This window comes from Pinus tabuliformis, chromosome 9 (assembly GCF_031772625.1).
Source record: "Pinus tabuliformis cultivar Carrire ecotype Pingquan chromosome 9, CPIR1, whole genome shotgun sequence".
Classification (NCBI taxonomy): Eukaryota; Viridiplantae; Streptophyta; class Pinopsida; order Pinales; family Pinaceae; genus Pinus; species Pinus tabuliformis.
In genome coordinates this window covers 322,112,303-322,118,854 of record NC_142307.1, presented here as the reverse complement: position 1 = coordinate 322,118,854, position 6,552 = coordinate 322,112,303, and positions in this window count along the sequence as shown.

Sequence of the window (6,552 nt, the reverse complement as noted above, 5' to 3'; positions counted from 1 at the left end):
ATACAATAGAGGCAATATCGAGCTCCTACAAAGTGAAAAAAGGTGTGTATATTTTTTTAAATTCTTGCTTAAGCTTGGTTTGAAAAATTATTTTGAAGGAACTCAAAGGGCATAGTAGAAAGTTATTATTGGTAACTGATGCATCGAGGAAAGAAAATGCAAACACCTAGTAAGCAACCTGAAAGCTCTAGCATGACTCATGAAGAAGAGGAAGAAATGCTACATGATATATCAAAATTACAAGACCAAGTGCAACAAATGTCACTCTCACAAATGCTAACAGAAGCTAAGATAAATGGGGTGGAAGCTAAGATGAATGGCATGGAAGCTAAGATGGAAAATTTGAAGATAGATTTGAACACAAATTTGAAGACAGGCATGGCATATTTGAAGATAGATTTGACAAATTTTCTACAAGAAATACTTACTAATGGTGAAAGGGTAGTAAAGGAAACTTATGATGCGAACAAAAGAAATGTTAATCATGATTTCATAGACTCTAATGTTGGATTGAAGACCCACCATATTCCAAAAATCGATATGAGGAAGTTTGATGGCAAGGATCCCGTAACATGGATATTACAGATGGAGCAATTTTTCGATCTCAATAATGTGCAAAACACACAAAAGGTACGTATTGCAACTTTATATTTGGAACCAAATCAGTTTGTATGGTATCAATGGATTTTCTCTCGTAAAAAAATAATCGCTTGGGCAAATTTTACAGAAGAATTGAGAGCACATTATGAGGATACAAAAAGCAACACTGTTTTTAGCCAATTGATAAGTCTCAAACAAAAGGGTTCAATAATGAAGCACATTGAGGATTTCCAAAAATTGAACATAAGGGTAAAAAATATTCCATAGGAGCATAGGATTGATGTGTTCATAGGTAATTTAAAGGATAACATCCAACATGATTTTCACCTTTGAGAATGTGATTCATTAGAGAAGGCATTCAAGTTAGCAAGAAAAATGGAAAGCAAAATTATGGCAACCAGGAAGCATACCACTCACAACTATAAAGATGGAAGTGTTGCTGCCCCTAGTCTTCCACAACCTATAAAGTTGACACCACAACAATTGGAAGAAAAAAGAGCAAAAGGGCTTTGCTACTGCTGTGATAGCAAATACACTAAAGGTCATAAGTGTGCTGAGAAGAAATTATTCTACATAGATTGTGAAGAGGAAGAAGAAAAGGAGAAAGAAAGGTCAAAAGAAGAGGATATACTCCAGGAACAAAGCCTAGATAAAGAAGAAATGAATCCAACCATATCTTGTAATGCATTGGCTTGAATTACCACTCCTCAAACCATCAAGATAGAAGGAAAAATCAAGAAGAAAATGGTAATAGTGTTGATTGATTCAGGAAGTACACACAATTTTATTCATTGTAAGGTAGCAAAAGAATTGAATTGCTTCCTATATCCAGCACCAGAGTGTCAAGTGATGGTTGCAAATGGAGGAAAAATAAATTACTCTGGAAAGTGCCATAATATCAAGCTATCCATGGGAGAATATGTATTTACTAGCCCAATGCTTTCCATTCTAATGGGAGGTGTTGATGTTGTACTAGGAGTCCAATGGCTACAATCCTTGGGTACAATAGCTTTTAATTTTCAAGAACTTTTCATGAAATTTTCTGTGGAAGGAAAGGAAGTTGAATTAAGGGGTATTGCAAGGAAACCGGGAAAGATAATTAGCTCTAATGGTATGACAAAGGTTCTAAAAAAGGAACAAGGAGGTGTAATTACACAATTATGTTCGCTAGATGTTTCCACATTGAAATCATCTATTTCTCCATATCTCCAAAAAGTATTGGACAATCATTCCAAGGTATTTGAGACTCCTAAAGGTCTCCCACCTATTCATGATCATGATCATGCTATTCATCTGATTCCAGGAAGTGTTCCTCCAAACATCAGGGCGTACAGATATCCCTATGCCCAAAAGAGTGAAATTGAACGTATGGTTGCAGAAATGCTAGAGGCTAGTATAATTCAACCTAGTCAAAGTTCTTTCTCTGCTCTAGTATTATTGGTGCACAAGAAGGATGGATCATGGTGCATGTGTCTGGATTATGGAGAGCTCAACAAGCTCACTATTAAAGATAAGTTTCCCATTCCTATCATTGATGAATTTCACGGATCAATTTACTTCACCAAGTTGGATCTTCATTCAGGATATCATCAAATCGGAATGAAGAATGAAGACATTCCGAAAACAACATTTAGAACTCATGACGGTCATTATGAATTTATGTTCATGCCTTTTGGCCTTATCAATGCACCTTCTACATTTCAAGGTTTGATGAATTCCATTTTCAAACCCTTCCTTAGAAAATTTGTGTTAGTATTTTTTGATGATATACTAATCTACAACAAGTCTTGGGAGGATCATGTTGAACATGTTGACAGGGTGCTACAACTATTGGAGGAGAAACAATTATATGCAAAAAGATCCAAATGTTTCTTTGGATTACAAGAGGTGGAATATCTGGGTCATATTGTCTCTCATGAAGGAGTTAAGGTAGACCCTAGCAAAATTAAAGCCATTAAGGAATGGAAAATCCCCACATCCATAAAGCATTTGTGAGGATTTCTTTGGTTGATAGGGTATTATCACAAGTTTGTTAAGAATTATGGGAGAATAGCAGCACCTCTAACAACACTATTGAAGAAAGATGCATTTTCATGGACTCCAGAAGCAACAAAGGCCTTTGAACATATTAAAGAGGCAATGTGCCAAGCACTAGTCTTAGCTACATCGGACTTCACAAAAACCTTTATTGTGGAATGTGATGCTTCAAGAAATGGAATTGGTGCTATTTTAATGCGAGATGAAAGACCCATTGCTTTTGAAAGTCATCCAATCAAGGGAAAGTTTTTACACAAAACTATTTATGAGAAGGAAATGTTAGCAATACTACATGCACTTAAGAAATGGTGACCCTACCTAATGGGAAGACACTTAAAGGTAAAAATGGATCATGATAGCCTTAGATACTTTTTAGAACAAAGATTATCCTGTAAAGAGCAACAAAAGTGGGTCACAAAGATGTTGGGTTATGACTTTGAAATCATATACAAAAAAGGGAAGCAAAATATGGTGGCATATGCACTCTCAAGAAAGGATGAGGATGTGGAAGCATTGTTGTGCGCCATTTCTATTATCCAAACAGATTGGATAAATGAAGCAAGGGAGGAATGGAAGAATGATGAAGAAGTGTGGGAACTTATTCGAAAGTTACAACAAGATTTCAGTACATCTGATACATTTAGCTGGCAAAATGATTTGTTATGGTACAAATATCACTTATACCTCTGTAAGAATTCCCAACTCAAGCAAAAGATTCTTGTGGAATTGCACACTTCTCCCTTAGGAGGGCACTCAAGATTTTTAAAAACTTACCACAGGGTTAAGAAGGAATTTTTTTGGTATGGCCTTAAATCAGATATTCAAAATTTTGTGGCAGAATGTTTGGTTTGCCAACAAAATAAAGTTGAAACAATTAAGACCCTAGGTCTATTACAACCTTTATCCATTCCAAGCCAATGTTGGGAGGAGGTTTCAATGGATTTTATCATAGGTTTACCCAAGTTTGAGGGAAAGAGTGTCATCATGGTGGTAGTTGATAGACTTACCAAGTATGCACACTTTTGTGATTTATCACATCCATTTAAATCCAGTACAGTTTCTACTGCATTTATGGAAACAATTCAAAAGCTACATGGAAACCCAAAGATTATTGTAAGTGACAGAGATCCCATTTTCACTGGAAATTTTTTGGCAAAATTATTTTCTTGTCTCAGTACTCAATTAGCTCATAGCTCATCTTATCATTCTTAATCTTATGGGAAAACTGAGATAGTAAACAAATTTTTGGAAGGATATCTTTGTTGCTTTGTATATGATAAATAGACACAATGGGTCAAATGGTTGCCTCTGGCTGAATGGTGGTACAACACGTCCTTCCATATAGCAACACAAATGACCCCATTTATGGCACTTTATGGATATCAGCCACAATCCATCACATCATATTTAAAAGAAAATTCTAAGGTTCAAGTAGTGGAACATCACATCGAGCACCAACAACAAGTCCTCCAACTCTTAAAGGATAATGTCGTGTTGGCGCAGAATAGAATGAAACAACAGGTAGATCAACATCATAGTGAAAGAAGTTTTGATGTAGGTGATTGTTTATTTCTACGGCTACAACCATATAAACAAATGTCCCTAAAGAAAGCTAAGAAGGATAATAAATTATCACCAAAGTATTATAGTCTGTACAAGGTGTTGCAAAAGATTGGTACTGTGGCATACAAATTGGAGCTTCCTACATCTTCTCGAGTGCACCCAGTTTTCCATGTTTCATATTTAAAGAAGGTTATAGGCGACAAGCTCCCAGTTCAAACAATATTTCCAGAACTTGATGAGGAAGGAAAAATTATATTGGAACCAGAAGCAGTCACATAAACAAGAACTCGACAGCTACGAAATAGATCAATTTTGGATTATCTCATCAATTGGAAGAACTTATCCGCTAAAGATTCCACATGGGAGGATGCAGATTTTATACAAAAGCATCCAGAACTACTCAAGCGTTGAGTACAACACTTTTTTGAAGGACAGGGGCATGTTAGGTCCCTATAATACTAGTGATTACCCCATTACTATTGTAGTTGTATCCCTTATTAATATTGTTGTGCCCCTATTGTCCCCATATTGTTATTAATGTGCCCCATAGAATACCTCTATTGTTATTTTTGTGCCTTTATATTATTATTGTTCGGTCGGCTGGGTTATATTGTGACTCCTTAGACTCCTATATATAGAAAGGAGGTTTTGTCATGTGAATCATCAAGGAATCATTCATTTGTGTAATGTAAAGGAGGTTGCCCCCTCGAAGAGGCTGAATTCTAAGGCGTTGATCTATCTTTTCTATGTTTTTGTGAGCTGGTTTCATAATAGTATTAGAAAATATCTTGACAAAAACTATAGCAAGCCATCACTGAGATTTCTATCAGAAACTTCCAGAAGCTCTCTGGGCATATAGGATAACATGGTGAAATACAACCGGGTTTTCACCATTTGAGTTAGTCTATGAGAAATTCCCCTTGTTTCTGGTTGAATTTGAGATCAACATGCTTATAACATCTTTGGAAGTAGGATTAGACTTATCAGAGGCCTAGAAACATCGGCTGGAACAACTCAACGAATTATATGAAATCCATTCAGTGGTTGTCTAGAAAAATATTGTTATAAAACAACAGAGAATGAAGTGGCATGATAAATTTATCAAGAACAAGGTGTTTCATATAGGAGATTGGGCATTTCTCTATGACTCCCGTTTCAAAGATTTCAAAGGGAAGCTTCGCACTCGCTGGATGAGACCCTATGAAGTGGATGTTGTGTTTGAAAATGGAACAGTTAGATTGGTTACAATAGATGACACTCGTACTTCCTTCTTAGTGAATGGACACCGTCTGAAATTATACCACCATCCAACTTCTAAGGATGCCTTCATAAAACATCTCTCTGATAAATCTAGTTTGATGGTTATTGGTGCAGAGAATGCTCTCTCTGCTCTCTAAATATATATATATATATATATCCATATATATGTTGTTACTACTTACTTGTTTGTCTTTTGCAGGGATAATGATCAAAATATGACAAGGAGGAGCTGAAAGAAAATTTTCCAAGTAATAGTCGATGTTGTTACTCTGTCGATGCTATTACTCCATCAGTGTTGTTACTCCACTATTGCTATTACTCTGCCGGTGTTGTTACTCCACCGATGTTGTTACTCTGTCGGTGCTATTACTCCACCACTGTTGTTACTCCTCTAGTGTTGTTACTCTGCCACTGTTGTTACCCCACCGGTTACTTTGTTGTTACTTCGCTACTGCTGTTACTCCACTGGTTACTTTTTTGTTACTCCACCACCAGGTAAGTCACCAGGTATGCCTTCGTTGACTTTTATGGATTCAATTAAAATATTCCATTAATAAGACATATACATGTCTCAAATGGACACATTTAAGTTGGGGGGGTCCCGTCATGAATAAAGAAAAATGTACTAAACTATAATAATGATACATCATTAATAAATCTGATGCGAACGGTATCCCAAAAATACTTTGATTTTGTAATAATGGCCACGATGGATTGGAATTTGAATTTTGTATGCAAATAACCTATCAATCTTTTCCCAATGCATCAAAATTAATTACTGTAATTATTCCATCATACTACTGTAATTCGCCATCATTCTTTGTGATTTCTGAAATTTATCGGCTATCTTCATTGTCCTTTTACCTCGCGCCCCCACCATGCTATTACCATTGTCGCTGTTAGTGTGGATTGCTGCTACTCTCTCCCTAACAGCCAACTGAGTCCACTATGTTGTTACTATTTCTATAGCGATGGGTGGGTTTGTTGTGCGTCACAAGCCAAAGGATACCACATTGGTCCACAACAACAGGGAAGTGTGGTAGGTCTTCATTAATGCAAGTTGGGACGTTTATCTCGACAAGTTGTAGGGGT